Source organism: Puntigrus tetrazona, chromosome 16 (assembly GCF_018831695.1).
Source record: "Puntigrus tetrazona isolate hp1 chromosome 16, ASM1883169v1, whole genome shotgun sequence".
NCBI classification, from domain to species: Eukaryota; Metazoa; Chordata; class Actinopteri; order Cypriniformes; family Cyprinidae; genus Puntigrus; species Puntigrus tetrazona.
Genome location: NC_056714.1, coordinates 24411578 through 24431783, shown reverse-complemented (window position 1 = coordinate 24431783; position 20206 = coordinate 24411578). Strand labels below are relative to the sequence as shown.

Sequence of the window (20206 nt, the reverse complement as noted above, 5' to 3'; positions counted from 1 at the left end):
CCATTAGTGCAACTGAGAAGCTTCAGTCCGACTAAAGAGTACAACTGAGTCAGGGAATTGTGGGAATTTTGCTGACATATGCAACACAGTATGCATCCCCCAGATGAGCTAGCTCATGAAACACTTGCTCTGAATGTGTTAAGGCATTCTCACCCTAATATTCCATAATTAGAAGTAATATCAATGAAAGTATTAGGAATACATGGACCAAAAAAAAAAAAAAAACAGTCTTAAGCGTCTTTTTTTATTTTTATTGAGATCATCCTGAAAGTTGAATAAATAAGCTTTCCATTGATGTATGGTTTGTTAGGATAGGACACTATTTGATTGCGATATAACTATTTAAAGTTAAACAAAAATAATTTTGACCCATACAATGTATTGTTGGTTATTGCTACAAATAGCCTATAGCTTATACCCTACTTATTACTGGTTTTGTGCTCGATGTGCGTGGGTTTTTAATAGCATAGCCTAAATATAAAAAATAAAAATGAGCATTTACTCACTCTCATATTGTTACAAACCAGTATATAGTGTTATCATTATTGCATTTTTTTTTCCAAATATAAGACTGCAGACATCACGTGTGTGAATAAATGATGACATAATTTTCGTTTTGGGTAAACTGCCCCATTGAAATAGCGATATGAAAGAAGAATATTGATTGTTAATAATATCAACACACAACAACTTTTGCAGGGTCCCCATGAAATGAAGAATACCGGGACAAGGAATTTTTGGAATGTTCCATGACGTCACCTCGCACTGGCTGACAGCGAGGAGGGAGCTAAAAATTAAGGTACTTTCTTCGGCCAATGAGCGTCGCGGAAGTATACTACCTCATGATTATTAATCACCCCTTGAACCGCTAGAGCACGGGAGGGGGCGGGGCCCCCGGGGCGTCGCGTGCAGGGTGGTGCGGTGTGAACTGTTTGCGTTGCGCGACACTGTAGCTGTTGTTGTTGCGCCGATCAGCTGAACGCATGATTGCGCTTCCAGTTTGACAAGCAGGAGGGGAAGCCCTGTTGGCTCGCTAGCGTCCAAATAACGCCGAGAGAGGCGTCAGCAGCGATTCCGTTTGACAAGCGATGGGATGCGGACCACGGCACGCTGCCCTGGAGAGTAACTGGCCACATCAACGCCAACAGCTGTTTCAGGTACGATCTAGCGTGTAAATGTTTTTGTGTTTTACACATACGTCTTAACGCAGATCGATTAGTGGGCATATTTAGCAAGCGTTTCCCTTTGATACCTCGATTAGGCAGGAATAACATTTTACGAAGTAAAACTTAGACGTGGCGTTTTGCAGGAACGACTCTTTTTGAGTGGAATCCGTGGAAGCTGTTGCACTTTTCATATGTTAAATATGAAGATTGACTTCCTGTAAACAATGCGGCACAATATGAGTCAAATCAGCTGTCTGGGTTGTTTAAACAAGTTGAGAAACGTAGCGCAAAGCAGGCACACATTTTCAGCCCATGGTTTTGTCCCGACGGTCAGCCAAGAATAACGTTTTGCTACATTAGAGTAACATGGCAAACCGCACGCCGCAGGAATCCGACGCTCTTTTCTGATTCTTGGAAATGACAGAACATGGACGGAGTCCCCTGCGCGCGTGGGGTGTACAGGGAGCACTGGACGTTTGCTCGCGGAGAAGGGCGCTTAAAGAAGTAGCTCTCTCAAAAACTGTAAACGCTGTAATTTCTCAACCTCGTGTTGTTCCAAACTCGAGCGACTTTCTTTCGTGGAACGCAAGGGAGATGCGAGCCGAGGTAGGATGCTCGAGACTGACAGCCTCGGTCACCATCCGCTTCCATCGCATTTTTTTTCAATACAGTGAAAATGAGGCTATCATTGCTGCCAACGTCTCATTAAGTAAAGTCATACAGCATTGGGACAGCATAAGGTATAGTGACATTTATGAAAACTTTTTTTTATTTTTTTTTTAAATCTCATTTCCACTTTTTTTGATGGCTTTCCATTCAAAAACGGCATGGAATTAAATGAAAATCCATCCTTGGGTTTTCTAAATGCTTCTAAATCTTACTGTGAACTGCTAATCTGTGCGTGTTTCATTTTTGTGTAAATGTTTTGACCTCCTAATGTTTAACGAAAATGTCGTAATTGGACCTGACGACAGACTTTATTTGTTGACATATGTAGGACTTATCCAATCATTTTGCTCCATTTAAGCTCATGTTCATCTGCCTCCACTTTTGAGTGCTACACCTGCATCAAAAAGTCTTATGCACAGAACTAAGTTCCTGCCCTACATTTTTCTTTTTTTCAAAAATCCATTTATTGTATGTCCGTTTCAGCATCAACGTTGACTTAAAAAGTAATGGTGTAATCTAGAAGGTTTGCTTTGGCGTAGTTTTCTTATTATGACCACACCGAATTATTCATATGCTCACACGAAAGACATGTTTCATTTGTGAATCTTTCAAGTTCATCCAATCAGTTTGGTAGCATTGAACACTATGTACCATATTCACTGTTCTTGATGTCAGCATTTGATTTAGACAGGTTTTGTTTGGAGTCAACTCTCTAATGTGATGCAAACGGTTTCCATTATATCAAGTAACATGAAGAACTTGGCTTCGTTTGCTTCAGACACACTTGGCTAGAGCTAGTTTCTTTTAATGCAGTCTGTAGTGGTGAGGAGGGAAAGCTTAATGATATTATTTTTGAGTGTATCAGCACAAAGCGAAGAACTCGGCGATTGAGACATGTTATTGCTTGAAATAGAGCTCGAGCAGAATCTGAAGACGGGAATGATGTTGGCCTTTTTTTTTTTTTTATATTTACCATATTGTCACGATTGTTTGAATATATCATAAGCAAGACTTTCGTGAAAAAGGGACAGCTTGTTTTTCTGGTACCCAGAAAAAAATGTTTGCTTTTAGCCTGCTAATCTGGAGTTACACTGCAGTTTGCGTTAAATAATCCAAGCTTTAATCTTCCTTAAATGGACTAGAGACTAAATTACTCATTGTCTCTGTACGGCACTATATGCAGCGCATTTCATTTTCATTATGAATACTTGTTTGCAATTTGGAATATTTAAGTGATTTTTTGGCTAACGGTGACTCAATACAATATGTTGCTAGCTGATGTTGAAACTTTCAGGTGTGATCATGAGAAATATTTATAACGTTTAGATGAATGGCTCACTCAGAAATTAAAGTTCTGTCATTTATTTGCTCCTCTTATGCCTAACTTGTATACTGCTGTTTGTCCTTTTGAACTAGAAAACAGTTTATGAAAAAAAACTGTTCCATTTAAAAACAAAACGCTAATAGTGACTAAAATTGGTTTTTAATTTAAATAATTACTTTTATTTGTAATACTATCTTTTATGAAGTATGAATGTCATATGGATATGCTACATTTTTGTGTGTTGTCATGTGACCTACAATGTAGCGGACCTTCAGAAGTCACATGTCCTCTCCAGTGGTCTTATGGGATAGTAAAGCGTCCAGTTAATGTGCACTTCAGAATCTTGACAAAGAAAAAAAAAAAACTGAGAGTATTTCTTGGGTAATTTTAAACATACTTGCATATGTAGATGTGGCCATTGTGATTCATGAATTGTTCATGAGTCTGATTTTTGAGCTTGATCAATTGATTTGTTAAAATCAGTATGGACTCCTTGCATTTGGGATTGCCTAGTTTCCAACTATGCATGATATAAAGTACATATACTATGTAGTAAAAACTAAATAATGATCAAATAATACCGCATGAATATAGCCGACTATTTTCCACATTGAAAAGAAAGTTATACCATTTTGGAAATGACATAAACTCGAGTAGCCTAATTAATGACACAATATTGATTTTTGGGTGATGGCTCTATTATGTTGAAGTAAACAGAATTTTAATCGTGTATCTTCCTTCTAATGGTTTCATCAGAGAGGAGCATGGCAAGGTCAAAAAAACATTTGTAACTTTCGTAGTCAAACTCTCTTGAAACCCACCGAGGTTATGGAGGTTAACGGCTGTGTGTTGCTGGTAAGTGTGAGAGAATCTTTAATGACCATTGCTTACCTCGTTAGGCAGGGCACCGCAGCACCTGTGGTGCGCTCTAACCATCAGACTAATGAGCTGTTGGCGAGATTTCGTCTTGAAGTTTTCCCAGGCTTTAACCGCTCCATTTCCGTTTCTTTCACATGTAAAATGGAGGACATGAAAGATGTGTCTCAGTAAAACAATGGCATTGAAATTCACACTGTGAGGAAAAATAATAACGTTCTCTGCTGATGTTAATGTCCTTTGTTTCATGCCGGCATGCCACACGGGCACCATCAGTGCCGGATGGCATGAAGTGTTGTAGATCTGAGGAACAGCTCACTGGCCATTATCACAGTGTGTGCCTAGTGCCTTGTCCTTATCAGACCTCACGGCTTCTCGTTCTCCTTCTCACCTCATCCTCAAATATATTCACAAACATTAAACGCACCGGTTGGACATCAAGTTCACCGCTTGCTTCGCCTCTGCCCACACTTTTTTTAGCAAGGTGTTTTTAATACTTAGGACGGGTCCATCATTTATAAAAATCTACATTTTGAACTTCCATGTTCTTTTATTAACTATTGACTCATTTTGTAATTATTTAGTCCAGTGGTTTTTAAGCTTTTGATGCTTTAGATAAAGTATTATTAATATTCTGTTAGTTTTGTTAATATTTGCTAATGAGTTTTTTTTTCTGTTTTCACTTTAATTTATAGTAAAAGTTTTCGTATTTTTGTTTTGTACACTCAATTCCTTTAAAATGTAGTTTATTTTGTTTAATCTAACTTGAAAATGAGAAATGTTGCATTGGCAACTAGATAAAATATAGTCAGTTAAGCATTTATCTTAAATTAACATTTCTGAAGTTTCAGGTAACAAAAATATTTTCTTAAATTTTTGATTTTAATGACTATCTCTGGTTAACAGGATTTCTTATACTGTTAAAAATTCTCCTATAAATAATATTGCAGTTAATTATATTGCAACATTATCAAATTTGGTCAGTGAGAATGAAAATAAATGAATTGTGTAAAAATGTAACACATTTTACCTCATTTAAGTGCAATTTTGTCCTGATTTCAGCAGACGTTATAAACGTAAACAATATAATATAATCTGTCATTTTATAACTGTATTACATTTTTTTTGTCATCTGATTGAGGGAGCCTTTATATTTGCATAGAAGAGCAATAATAATACAAATTGCATTAAGAATTTTTAATAACTGAAAATTAATTCTGCAGTAGCCCTCCAAATATGGAGTCTGGATGGTTAATATACAAACTGCTGGGTGGTTTGCAACAGTTTATATTTTGTTTAGAAATGGTCCAAATATCTGAAATGTAGGAAAGTGTTCTTTGGGGACACCATATCAGCAGCGCAGTAGGAAAACAGAATCATCATCCTGTCAGGTATGTTATTGCAGAAAGATAAGAACTTAGCCGTTATCTTAAACAACCCAAACTGATTAAATGCCCAGCCATCACACCGCACTGTTCCCTACCGAGGGTCCTCCAGTGACATACGGCAGCCTGCGAAGAGAGCAGAAATGAATTGAAATGTCTGGAAAGGGCAGCAGGTGCTATGATCCCACAATGAATGAGCTTGATATCCCTCGTCGCTCATCAGTCAGGAACTCACTCTCGGTGTTTGCCATGCCACGGGGAAAAATGATACATGAACGCTCACTTCCTGCTCTTTGATTTACTGTCTGATGAGCAGCAAAGCTCTGGGAGATCCACTGATCACCAGGCTTTTTTTTTTTCCTCCACCTTTCACATCCGCCTGTGCTTAGCATTTTGCTATTGTTTTCAGGAGCAGGAAATGACAGCCGTCTGTTTTTCACTTTCAAAAGAATGTGATGCCTCTGGTGTAGTAATGTAATAGCAACAGAACAGGAGGTGATTGTCTCCATCATCTCTAGTCTGGCACCTCCCTAATGTTGGCATCCTGTTTCGCGTTCCTGCTGCTGGAGAAGCACATAAATAGTTGGGCCCAAAATCACACAGCTAAAACTGTTTCAAATTTTAAATAAATGATAAAATATATTATTTATTATATTTATATATTATCAACCAAACTATTATATATTATTAACTAAATTTCATGTTTGATTTTTGTATTGACTTTATGTATTATATTATATTATATTATATTATATTATATTATTATTATTATTTTTTTCATAAAAATATTATTAATAGCTTTAGGGTTAGTTATCAATGGCAACAATTCCATTTTAGATGAGATGATATATGAGATGATGTATAATATGGCAAATAATATAATTTGTAATGTATTTGCTATATTTAACATTTAAATTATGTTAAATAGGAAAGTATTGCACAATATGTTTTTCATATAATACAGGGGAAGTTAACAAAGAAAAAATCGGACTGTCCTATGTGACAGAAAAAATGGAGGAAAAATCTTTATTATAAGAGTTACAAATATGAGAGGTTTATCTTCAATGTTAGAATTTTTTTTTTCATTGGGCACATTAATATGTGATGCTAAAAACCTCTAACTTGTGTTGGAAAATACTACTCCTGTATTTTGGACCTTACATTATCACTTGTATTGCATTCATCACATTGTTTTTTTTTTTTGTTGCATTTATATATTAATTTTTTAATATCTACCCCAATAGATGCCTTTAGGCACAATTAAAGCACATCTTGCTGTGAATAAGCACTGTGCCCACAGCTGCAATGGGTTAATCATTAGTCCTTCCACTACAGTTCCACATACCAGATTGGGTGCCGTCACATACTTTGCTGTCCACATTCCAACCATTCTCTCTGCACTGTGCTTTAACAAGTCATCTGTTTTAGCTTCATGAGGCATAACATTTTGTGTTGTGTCAGATTTTGCGTTGATCGTCAGGGTTTCAGATGTGTGTCTGACAGCATGTTTTTTTATAAAAATTTTTTATTGTGTTAAAAGTTTTTCTCACACAAAAAAAAGACAACATTTTCTTTTTTGCGTGAACTATCTCTTTAAGGCCATTGTTGATCTTCCATTTTAGTCCGTTTTATTATTTCCATTTAGGCTAGCGTTACTGTAAAATTTAAAATGTTTGCAAATTTAAAGAAATCAACCAGTCTGTTCATATGTTGGTCTAACAAAGTGAAGAGAAGTCACTCGTTTTCATTGAGAATTACCAATGTGAGAGGGCATTGGTGACCATTGGTGATGCATTGTGGGCATGTCCACCAACGTGGGAAAGGTTTTGAAAATGTTAACATTTGTGTAAATGAAAAATCAGAGTGCAATTGGGGTGAGTTTGCTTTATGCCTTGAAAACGTCTCATGACTTTAAAATGCATCATTGTACGCACGACCCTTTAGTCGTATCATTTAGCAGTGTCTTATTATTGTGCAAAATTTAGGTCAGGTGTTTGTGTTTGCACTGTGCAGTTGTGTTAAACATCGTCTGACTTGGATCCCAGGGGACTGTTGGCTTCCACTGCTGATGAGGATTGCATTTCCTTGTCTTGCGCTGGCAAGGATGGCTAGCTCCAGTAATGCAAATAACAATGGGCATGGCCAACACTAATGACAGCCTATACAATAACACATCATTGCTTTCTACAATTTGTGTTGCATTTTTATTAAAGCAGGCAGACGTAGATCAGGAATTATAGCTTGGGAGTTAATGAAGTAGGAGCAATAATTCCTCACTCTTCCCTCAGGTCCCTTGTTCTTTTTATTACTGATGGTTTTTATTGGTGTTCTTTTAAAGGTTCGTATTTTGTCCTGCACAGTTTCAAGACATCAAATGCCTCCCATTTGTCCGAGGCTGTCCTAAGCCATACCCAAAAAATAGTCTTGTTGGCAAAAGTAGAATCGCCATCGTCATTTCTGCAATGTAGCAATAACCAACTAAGCTTTAACAACTTTATAATAAAACCAAAGAGTTTCAAAAAGGAAAAACTCTAAATCTCTAAATCTTTTCCGACAACAAAACAAATTCATCTACATCTTGGAGAAATTTAGCGTTATTTTTATGCTTCAGTTCTCACCATTGAATCATCTTCAATTTATGGGTGCCATCCAAACAGCTTATCAAAGCATCAAAAGTAATCTGCATGACTCAAATCAAATAATGAATGTCTTCTGTTTGTAATAAACAAATGCATCTGTAAAACATTCGTAAATTCCTTTTAAGCATTGTAAAAGACTGCTTTGCTTGGGGTTTTATGCTTTCCCAACTGTAAAGAAACTTTAATGTGGAAAGTCTGGTGTGAATTTGACTGAAAAAAAAAAAAGTTTAGAGTATTTATCTAAAGTATATCCCTAAAGATGTCATTGCAGATTTTATTATGGCTAATTCTCTTTCTCAGTTGACCCTTATGTAGTGTGCATATAAATATTTTGGTTCAAGGACAGAATTCAATCTAATAGGTTTGATTTTGGATTGATGTACTCTGGAATATCTTTCAGACTGACTATGTTTACTGTCACAGCGTTACCCAAAAGTAACATTCAGTTATTTAGATTAGCCAAAGCTGAGAGATTCGCTGGAGTGCAAAGACATTTGTCTGATGGGCTTTTGTTCGATGTTTGCGGTTTACTTGCATAATTATTGATTGGTCTGAAATGGATCGTATTGAACGGGAGGAGAACACTGGGCTCTTTCAGGTCTACACTTTTGTACTGTGATATTTTAAACTGTCTTATCTTGTTGCTCTTAGGGTCAAATGTATACAATTTCCCAGAATGTAAGTGCTGACAACCAGCAGCGGCTCTTGACTTCAACGTCATACAGAAATAAGAAATAACCCCAAGGAAAGCCGATCCAAAATCTCTAAGACTTCTCCGCCTTTCGTCCTTTTCTCCCTGAAAACATGTGTATCTGCATGTGTCTTCACGCTTGGCCTGGCCTAACTTCTTCCTTGAATATTGGAGAGGTGTGTGTGTGTGTGTGTGTGTGTGTGTGTGTGTGTGTGTGTGTGTGTGTGTGTGTGTGTGTGTGTGTGTGTGTGTGTATGTGTGTGTGAGCTCGAGAGACGCTTGACCACGGCTGAGCTCAGCAGTCAGAGACAGACATTCACTGTCTGTTTGACTCTCACACACATTCCTCCTCCCTACATCCCTTGAGGTCTTACTAGGGATGGAATAAACTATGTATTTTCAAAAATCTCCTTGTTCTTCTTCTTCTTGTTTTGTTGTTGTTGTTCTTCTTCTTCTGCTTCTGCTGCTATTGAGTCTATGGCAGCTCATAGAACCGTTTGCAGGAAAGTTTGGGACACTGATAGAGGACAGCCCCAACATTAACCATAGCAAATTTGGAGCCTCTGACTCAAGCTCTCTAGCACCACCACTTTAGTTTATGCTGTTGTGTTAGGTGAAAAAAAACCAAAAAAAATGGGAAACCGTTTTTGAATAACATGCAAACTAACTATGAAAAGCATGTATTGAGCTTATTTTTGGCGTGTTTCGTGTATTGAGAACAACCATAGCTTGAGATTACTTACAGTGTTTTGGCTAAGTGCCATCTAGTGGTCAGGAGATATGAACAATTTTCAGTTTTGTTTCTAACTTCTTAATGCATTAGCAAACAACTATAAATCTGGTCTCTTTATATGCGGAGCATCATGCCACATTGAATGATACCCAGTATTCACATGTCAGCCATTTTGGGCTTGGGAAGTTTTGAGCCAGCGCCACCTAGTAGTAAAATCTAATATTCACATGGTTATAACTTTGGGTCTGGTTGACTTATTTTCCAGCAATACCAAATATGGTAGGTTTTGCCTTATTTTTTAATTTTTTTGCGCTTAAAAAAATGTGCAGATATCTTAAAAAACATTGACACAAAACCACAGTAGAAAATTCGGAAACGTAGCATGCCAGACATGTGCTAATACACAACTGCCAAAATTATGATAGTAAGTGGCACAAACTTCCTGTGCGCCGTTTTGATTTACTTAAAAAAAAAATTTTAAACTCCTCCTAGACTGTTTGTCTGATTTTCACCAAAATGGAATCGTATCATCTTCAGACTGTGCTGATAAAAAGTTTGTGTGGATTAGAAAAAAAACATTTTTGCATAAAACAGCAACGAATTTGAAGCATGATGCCAAAATGACACTTGAAGCTGTATCTCTCCAATGCTTTGGCATATTGACACAAAAGTTTGTGTGGGCCATTATTACCTTACACAGAACACAGCGGCACTTATTGGTAAAAAGTGGCAAGGCAGTAGATTATATTACTAGTGGTCGTATTTATGATTTTTCAGCCATTTTGACTAAAGTCATCCTAAATTGGCTTCAGCTACTCGTTGCATTTGGTCTGATGCTCCATGCCATGCTTAACTCTTCATTTTGCCTTTGGAGTGTTTGGCCCTTTAATTGCTGCTTGCAGCTATTTTTTCTTCATTTTTGCTATGTCACACCATAGGATACGGTAAAATTTTTAGGTATGCACACAGTGTATGTCAAGTAAATTTCATAATGAGATACTTCTTGTTATGTATTCGTATTTTACGTATTTTTTCGTGTTTGCGTCAAAACTTAGCTTGGACCTTGTTCTGACTTGTTTGACCAACTAAACCATTTATATTATTTAAATGGGCACATGGCACATCATCTGCAATGCGTGCCACAATGGAAAAGAACACATTACTTTAAAACACTTTTTAAAAGTTGGTTGACATATATAGTCTCACGTAGCCAGACCTTCAGACCGATGGCTAAAGAAATTGATATGCCACTGGTCAAACTGCAAAATTTAACACAATGGCCAAGGAAGTCCACCTAACGGTTGTAAATATTGTGCTCTAAACTGCATTAATTTAGCCATTCAAAATTTCAGTGAAAATATCTTTCACTATGTTAATTGCATCAGTTCTGCTAAATAAAATATTATAACTAGCCAAATAGTTAATGTTCAGTCAGCTCAGATGCTTCTACACACCTCTATCCTGCAAAAGAAAAGAAAATGGTGAATGGTACAATTGTCACTCAGAAATTAATGGTAGTTTAAATAAATGTACTATCTATGTAAAACTGCAACCTACTGTATAAAGTGCTAGATAAATAAACATGACACAGCTTGGCAGTCCCAAATTGTTGAACTGGTGCAAACATATTCACATCACTATGACTATGGCATTTTGGTTATGTTTTTTGTTATTGGGAGGAAGGCTCACTTCACATATTTACATGTTCATTTATACCCAGCTCTCAAGGGCGTGGCTGGTTAACCACTCTAAAGGTTTTTAGAAGAAGCGAAGAATGGAAAACAATTCACCAGTATATCCGGGACTTCATTAGTAGCTATAAATATAACTAAATCATCCAAAATACTTTATAAATGGGCATGGAGGAACCTAAGAAATATGTAGAAATTGACTGCTGTGTTTCAGTTGAGTGGAAATCTGTTTCGCTGATTGGGTGCGGGCTTGGCGATGGGCCGTATGACTGGAGCTGCTTCTTTTCTCTTTGCTCAGATGGAAGGAGGGGTTTAGGGGGCTTTGGCTGGTAAATCCCCAGGCGCAGAGGGGATCAACAGCACCAGGCTGAGCTCCAGCAAAGCATCTCTGGCATCAGCTCTGTCATTAACATGGGCCGCTTCAATTCCCTAAATCTCTGACGGGCCTCTCAGCGTGATCTAGTTGTGATATCCCGCACCTGTGATTCTGAGTTCTGCCTGCCTTTTAAGCCTCAAGGGGGGCTTTAGATTTGCTGTGTGCACAAGCATGATACTGTGGAAGACAATGGTTAGGACTGCAAAGTGGAGAGCAAGTTGAACATTGTCCGTTTTATCCATTATAAGTTGTATATGCTGCACAGGTTGCTGGAGCATTCCGGGGCCACCTTTGCGTATTTGTATCAGATGTCAGTCAGTGCTGGTCCTGGTTGTGGAGCCACTGATGTTAAACTGCATGTCTGAAACCATGTTGATGGTTACATAACCACACGTCCTACGAGTCGCTCTTCGCTGCAGCTGTCTGCCCAGCTGCCAGCAGTCAGAGAGCTGCCAAACATCCTCGCAGTCCAACAGAAGCTGCCTATCGCGCAGTAGCTGACTTTACACCTTCATTTGACAATCCGGTCTGTCACATCTCATGCCTTGTTTTAATGAATGATCGGCCCGTCAGTGGATTATTTCATTGTTTAGACATTTACTCAACCTCATGTTGTTCCAGACCAGTGTGACTTTTCTTTTCCGTGAAAGTACAAGCAGTCTGCACTGAAGCTTTCAAAAGCTTTTTTTTTTTTTAAATCTTCTTAAAATATATTTGCATGCTATATTACAAGCTTCTTTAAGTCATACTGATAGCTTTGCATGAGTTAAAATGGGTTATCATTTTTTTTTATATTTTCAGTTGTCACTTTTTATTATATTTTTTATTATTTTAATTAAATGTTTACTTGGTTATAAGTTAGTGTTAATTTTTGTATTAGTATTTCTCAGTAATATTGGTACTTTAAAATATTAAGGCAAAATTTTCCTGTAGTTTAGGCGTATTTTAGTTTATATCAAATGAAACAAATGTTTTAGTTAACAACATCAACACTTTTTGAAATTTCTTTATCGACATTTTATGTTTTATTTTCCACACCAAGCCATCAAAGGACTTCTAATATACAAGTTGCACCGATCATTTTGTTACTTTCATCATGCTTTTGCATTATTTTTGCAGCTTGAAAGCATTTTCTTTTTTTTCATGTTCCACACAAAATTTGGAGCTAAATTATTACTTTTAATTTAAGTAAACTCTAGCTTAACGCAAATGACAGTATTTTGTGATTTGCACTCAAGCTCAATCAATGTGCAATGTACAATGGATTACTATAATGTTCTTTTGTTTGCGTCGTCCATCGCATTGCCTGGTTACAGAAGCAACAAACTTGTGACTTCTGTTTGTCTGAGTGTTTACACTAGTGTGCTCTTTAATGTGTTTAAAGATCGGGTATCAGTTTGTGCGTTATGTTGGTTTTGCCATTGTGCCCCAGCCCTCTGTAAACACTTCAGTGTGAGGCCATTGAGCTTCCTTAAGTGAGAGCTACCTGCCTTTTGACATAGTACAGTCTGTTCTCAGCTGTACTGTTGGGGTTTTTTGTGTCAGCTAGCGAGAGAGAGAGCACATTCTCAGACTCGTCTGTGCCACTTCGCACACGTGCCAGACTACAAGAATAACCTGATTTGGGTCTACGTAATGGCCAAACAAAGCCAAATGACAACAGATTTATTAACCATCTAGTTAGCATTCTTTTGTTTTTGTCTTTTTGTTGTTTATATGTCGTATCATTAGCATGCTAAAATGGCCAGTAGCAGCTGAATTGCAAATATTTCATAATTTTCATAATATGTCATAATTATGTCTTACTCGGCATGAAACTATTTCATATTTATGTTTATTTAGAGAGATATATTTGACCATATCACGTTGGAATCATGTAGCTTTTCTCTTGCAAATTAATAACAAACTGTGCTGGTTACTGATGCACTCACCATCATATTTGAAATAAGTTAGATTCGATCATCTATGAATAAATGAATAAATCCTTCCAATGATACATGTATGATATATGTAAACACATAAAATGATTTTGTTCCTCATGTTTTCATTTTATAACCAAGTTATGGGAAAAAAATATTTAGAAAAGTCTTGGTTTTATTTTTTTAATTGAATTTCTTTTATTATTATTATTCCACTTTTCAGATCTTCAGGTCTTCTAGTTCCAAATCATCTAGGTATTGCTATACATCAGTGCTACCTATTCAAACATCATAATTTTTTTATTATTGTCTTTATAGCAGCTGCACTCCCTTTGATTTTGTGGTGTCACAAAAGTTTATCCTTGTCATGTGATTTTAGCCTTACTTGCTTGACTTTAGTCTTACATTTTCATTTGATTTAAAATCATCCAAGCTCAACGAGATGCGAACGAAAAAAAATGTTCTATTTGATTTTCACATGCAACTTTCTACGCGTACACCCAAATCTTTTTCAGTTTTCCTTTGTTCTGTTGTATTTAGTTGTCCAAATGACTCTTTACAAAGACCTCCTCCCTTAGTTACTGCTGCTATGTTTGACACGGAATTAAATATATAAGTCGCAGAACAAAGAGGACACTTACAACAGGCCAAAAGAAAAGACAGAGCATTTTACTTATGGTATAAAACAAAGAATTTTTAAAGAAATTCAAACAATGTAACACTGTAGCGCCTCAGTTCAAGCAGCACTTCATATTTACATGAAACATGATTTAAACGTGAATAAACATCAGAAGGTATTTTTTCAACCTTGGAAAGACACCATTTTTCTATTTAATCCATCAATATTAATCTACTCTCCTGATTGATTTGTTTGTAGAACAAAACAGATTCAGCTTTGTGATTGGTCAAGTAAGCCGTTATTCAAAATTCAGTTGGTTAAAATAGTTTTCTTCTATTCTTATTTTACTTGTCGCCACTAAGCTTAAGAAATGTTTGGTTAGTTTGGCATAGCATTTTTTGCCGTTGTAACAACCATATTTCGAGCAAAAATAATCACTTTGTGGTATATATTGTTATTGTGAAATAAAATGATTTGCTTTGTGATATAAGATTTTGATCATAACACTAATGTAAGTTTCTCAGTTTTGCCCAACTGTAATACTGCAGTTATGTAGTTACAACCCTAATAATGTTAATGCTGTTTCTTCGGGCAAAGTGGCTAGCAGTGCTTGCAAACATTCTATTAGATTCAACAAACTTTTTATTTGAGCTAGATTGTTGGGAAACAACCCTACCTTTATCGTGTCCCAATTCTTTTCTTTCTTTTTTTTTTTTTTTAGAAAAGTTGCAAAAAGCTTAAAATAGTATAAAGTACTAACATTTATTCTTAGAAAATTTGAGAAGCAATAGTTTTTTCCTGTTCCGCACGAAGCACTTTACCTGTAAAACAGAATCTTGAATGCACTAGCTCATTTCCTTCAACCTGAGATGCAATAATGGCCCGCACTGCATTACGCAACGCCCGTGTGGTATTTCAATGGACAGAAATATTCTGACAAACGAACGCCTACTCATGTCTCTGTTCTGCTTCTCTCACAGTTCATCTTTCTACAACAGCAGCTATTTTCAGCGCTGCCGTAATATCACATTGTATGGCATGAGCCAATAGTAGCTTGTAAACTGCCCGCCATTAGCATCAAATTCATTTCTATTCCCTGAGGCCAAAGAAGAAAGGGACCCCATTTGATATCGAGCTGAAGTGCTACGTTTCACAGCCAAGTAGTGATAAGGTTTTTCTTAAATGCAGCCAGATTTATTATTAACATGCGTCTTAGTGCATTGTAACCCTGCATGCACTTTTAAATGTGTACGTTTTTATTTGTACCTACATATAGTGCATACCGTTGACTGGTCTCCATGCTGTGGCACTACAGGGCCCCTCAGGAAATCCCCTTAGACCCTTTGGGAGGCCTGGGGACCTCCCTTTCTGCCCAATGACGGAACATAAGATGCGGTAATTTAGAAAAATAAACAGCAGATTAATTCTAGACTATGCAGCATTGACTATGTGTTTGTATTAATATAAAGAAGCCTGTTTGTTGGGCAGTGGCTGACATTTGTATAGGTCAGGTTTTATGAATTGCCATGCTCCATCTCTTGAGTAAAATTGCTCCCACTTCATTTTCAATTTGGTTGCTTGATATAAGAAATTTCTGAGGTCTAGAGAGGAAAAAATAATACGTAATAGAAAAACCTCAGGTAAAAGTTGTACAGTAGAGTAGACTTGGGTCTCTCTTGAGTAGACTGGACTATTGACTGGACTAATATATATATTTTTTAAAAGAGTATTTAAGCATTTTCTAAAACTAAAACGCCAAGCCTTAAAAACAGTCACTGAGATTATACAGATGGTACAGACACAATCGTTTTAATGCAATTCTTCTGGCAGGATTATTTTATTTACAATCAATCACAATTGCACAAACTGATCTAAAACGCAACTCTCATGTTTTACTGCAGACAGCAATCGGAAGTACATTTAATGTTAGCAGGACTGTGATATGAAGAGTGAACCAAGTAACACATCTGTAGCAATAGTGTGAAATTGAATAGCACATAACAGGCACAATACCTTTTTAGAAACATAGACATCACTGTTGGTACAATATGTGTTATATCATCAAACGTAATCGTGCATCATCATTTTAGACGTTTTTTGTTTTTTTTTTTTGTTTTTTTTTTTCACAATCCAGTACAATGCGAAAATGGTGTCTTCAAATTTATACAAGTTTTCAAAAAACTCAGTTTACCTTGAGGAAAAACGACATCTCATCGTGATGCATTTTTAAATGAAAAAGTACAGTATTAGTGTGGACAAGGCCTATGTCTGTTACTTTTGGTCATTGTTTTGTTTGGCAGAAAGGCGTTAAAGAACAATAAAGAGGATCTAATTCAGGCTATAGGCTGGGAATAAAGTTGCACTGGGTTGAGGTTGCTGGTTTAAAAACCTGCAAGACCCAGCCTAAGCTGGTTTCCTGGTCTAAAATTTCTATTTTTATATTTTTCTATATTTTATACACGATATGCACACAGTTTCAATCACCTTAACATTGGGAATTAATAGCACAGGTATCGTACTACATTTGAAACTGCTACCAGTGGTGCCAGTAAACAGTGACGTATACATGTTGATGTTGTTGCAGTGGGTCTTTGTGGGTTATGACCATTTTAGTCTGGTTTAAGAATTTTTTCGGAGGAATGTAAGACAAAATGGAGGACTTGCTCTGTCTTAGGCATGTCCCCATTTTGGCTATGATAATCTCACTAAAATTGCATTCATGAAATGAACACTAGGAAAAGTGTCACAGCAGTTTCAGGCTTCATCCTAGGCTCTAGCTTTTACCTTACTGTGCTGATATATTAAACTTAGCAACCTAAAATGTAATGAAAACCCAGACACACTCACTAAACTAGTAACCATGGAAACACACTGGAAGTCTCAGATAACTCTAACTCCGGCTCAGGTCCCAAATGTTCCCACTCGTGAAAAATAGACTGTTTTGGAAGGTCAGTGAAGTACCCAGTTGAATGTTTTGGCAGCGATCACTGACTTTGAATAGACTGATCACTGACACGCAGCACTCGCTCGAGACTCTCCCTCAAAACCCAAAGCACCAACGGCACATTGACTGAGCCTTGTTAAAGCTCAGCAGACCTATGACTAGTCGTGAGTGTATGCTGGGTCAGCGACAGACCGTACAGTCTGTGAGGTGTAAAGAAAGCATGTCTGGCTCAGTCCAGTCATTGACGCTTAGCTCAGAAATAAGTTTCACTCTGATGTGTTGGCCAGTTGTGAGATTCTGAAATCACACTTCTCTTGGTTTATTGGATTTCATGAATTCAGTACAGGTTCAGTCGCCCTGAAGCAACCTCAGTTTACTTTTTATTAATTACTATTAATATTTGTTTGTTTGTTTTCTATCTGTTCTCTAAAATACATGTCCTGTGTAGCATCTTGGGCCAAAGGCATGGAAACACCCAGAATGTGTTTTTTTTTTTTTTTTTTTTTTTTTTTTTTTTTTTTTTTGTCAGTTTTTTTCTGCAATTTTTATTTAAGTGTTTAAGTGCCACCTTAAAAAATATATATATTTAAAATGACATTTAAAGTTGTAATATTTCGAGAATAAAAGACAGTTTAAATCGTAAAAATTAAAGTTATAATATATTGAGAGTAGCTTATAGCGCATGCAAATAGCCCAGATTGACCAGCCAGCCAGTTTATCATATATAATAGCCTAGCATAACTTAATTTTTTGGTAATTTTCTCTAACTGACCAATTTTCACAACATAGTTTAGATATTTTTCTATTTTAGACATCCACGAATTAGTGATGAAAAATGCCACATGGTGCTGATGGGACAACACTGTGCTACAGCGACTAAGAGTTGCTCGACGGTGTCCAGTGTCCCGCAGCCGAGAGCTGCTGCGTTCAGATACACGCAATTGTATGAAACGTGCTGCAAAGTCCAAGCAAAAGTAATTACCATGTATGTTTCAGGGAAAATATTTACTAATATAATAATATATTTGAATTATTTACTAATAAACTTGTCAGTGCACACAAATAAAAGTAGGCCCATTGCAGTTTCAAGTTATGTAACTGATAATAAACAATAAACATATATTGTTTGTATTTTGCTATAAAACTGACAGATTTTGAAAAGTCATACTTTGTAATATCCCCCAACGCTCCCAAAGTTCTAGTTGCATGCTCAAATATTATAAATATTAAATATTATAACTTTAATCTTTATTCTCAAAACATTTTAGACTTTATTCTCATAATTTTATTTTTTTTTACGGTGGAACTAAAATGCTGTCATACTATTTTACACCTGTTCTCAAAAACCAAGATATATATGTCTATGTATATATATCTCGGGCCAAAGGCATGCAAACAAACTGAATCTGTATTTATTTTGTTTTTGTTTTTTGGTTTGATTTGGTGTGTTTTGAGTTTGTTAAATACGATTTCATGACACATGTCTTTTGGTTTTTTTTTTTTGGTTAGGTCTGGTTGGTTTTGAGTTTGCTGTGCTTTTATTTCTTTGATCTATGTTTGCTTAAAGTAGCAGTCCCGTGTGTTTGTTACGTACTTGTGCTTAACAGATATTATTACATTTTCATTACATTTAGTCATGTAGCAGATGCTTTTATCCAAAGAGACCTACAAATGAGCTAGTAAGTAGAAAATAATAAAAAAAATTTTTATAATGAATAAAAAGAAAATTGAGAAAATAGAAAAATAATACAGCAGTATGTATTTGTCAAATGCATTTCTCAATATTATTATTAATATTATTGCAAAATGTAAAAAATACTTTGAATTTTAATGATTTTTTTTATCAAGTGACAAAACTCAAGTGTAACACTAAAATGGTCAATCGCTAACCACTTTTTCCAGTATTGATATTTGCTTCACAGCTGTTTGGTGTGCTGCTTTCCAGTCTCTCTGTATCAGCTTTTTGCGTCTTTTTAAAAACATAAAAGGCGATTTAGACTCTCTCAAGCCCTGATGGTCAGACTAGCAGGCCATTTGTAATAGCGCTGTGTTTTTGTGAGGAATTCCCTCCGCACACGAAGATGGATGGCTCTGTATCCGCCTCATCCTCCCAGCCCACACCTGACACGGTGGAGATCGCTGGATGCACTATTGCTTTCTGCGTGCAGCGCCTTTCGCCAAAGAAACTGTTTCCTGTTTTGTTACGAGATCGAAAGTAGGCTCCGTATTAAATTCGGAAGAATTTCGCTCATCTGAACGCCTTTTGAATTTCAGCACATCGTGCAATGTAGCACAATCACCTTAGTGTGTCTCAGTGCTTTTCTTTGTCTGCGTGTTTGCGTTGGGATGTACAGGCTTACATGCTGCAAACACATCATGCAGATTCCTTTCGTTTGAAGTCCTCAACCCTGCCAGGCTGTGACAGCTCCTCTCAGCCGCCAGCAGGAGGGAGCGGAGTGGATGTGTACATCCATTATTTTCTTTCACTCCATCCGTTTTCTCAACTTGGAGCAGCTGGGCTTTGTCAGTAGTCTATGGTAGACTGTACCGGAACGTCTGTGCTTAGTCACTGTAGAGCCCTCGACCCCCAAACCTCATTCCAGCTATTTATACACATTCAGTAGCTTTGTTTTATATTTTAGTTTTGTATTTATATTTTACTTATTTATTTTCAATTAATATGTGGAGCAAGTTCACAAAAAAAACCTTTTTTGATCTGAGCTATTTACAGGTTGACAACAGAAGACTGATAATGAAGAAATGCATATTTAAAAACTCAACCAGTAAAAGATTCATTTATTTATTTCAGCTTTATTCATTTAGAAGACTTGAAAGGTTGAAATAAATGTATAATCTAAAATATTTAAAGAACGCTTTTCTGGGGGGAAGTCACACTTCTATAGCGATGAACAGAAACTATATGAGCTGTCATTTGCCTCAATACCAAAAAATGAATAAATAAAAATCCACAATAGCATTGCTCTGACTTAGGTTAATTGTGTTCAGCAGATTAATTTGAAATTCTAATTTAAATTCGAAACACTCACACAGCAACTTTTTATAATTTTATTCCATGGTTAAAAAAAGCACAAAATATAGTGTCACAAACGAATATTACATAAGCTAAATCTGTATATATTAGATTTACAAATTTAGATTTGCGTGTAAAATTGA

The 20206-nt window shown here is 36.4% G+C and overlaps 1 protein-coding gene across 3 annotated transcripts in view; it reads left to right on the top strand.

The window, feature by feature from the left end:
• Window positions 1-897: 897 nt before the first annotated feature.
• The window catches only part of LOC122360159 (transcription factor HIVEP3), a 58784-nt gene continuing 39475 nt past the window's right edge, over window positions 898-20206 (top strand). For 2 of the 3 annotated variants that reach the window (XM_043260526.1, XM_043260528.1), the window contains exon 1: window positions 898-1157. The gene's annotated coding sequence lies outside the window, so the exon portion shown is untranslated. The remainder of the gene's footprint in view (window positions 1158-20206) is intronic. The other variant, XM_043260531.1, reaches the window with a different exon arrangement.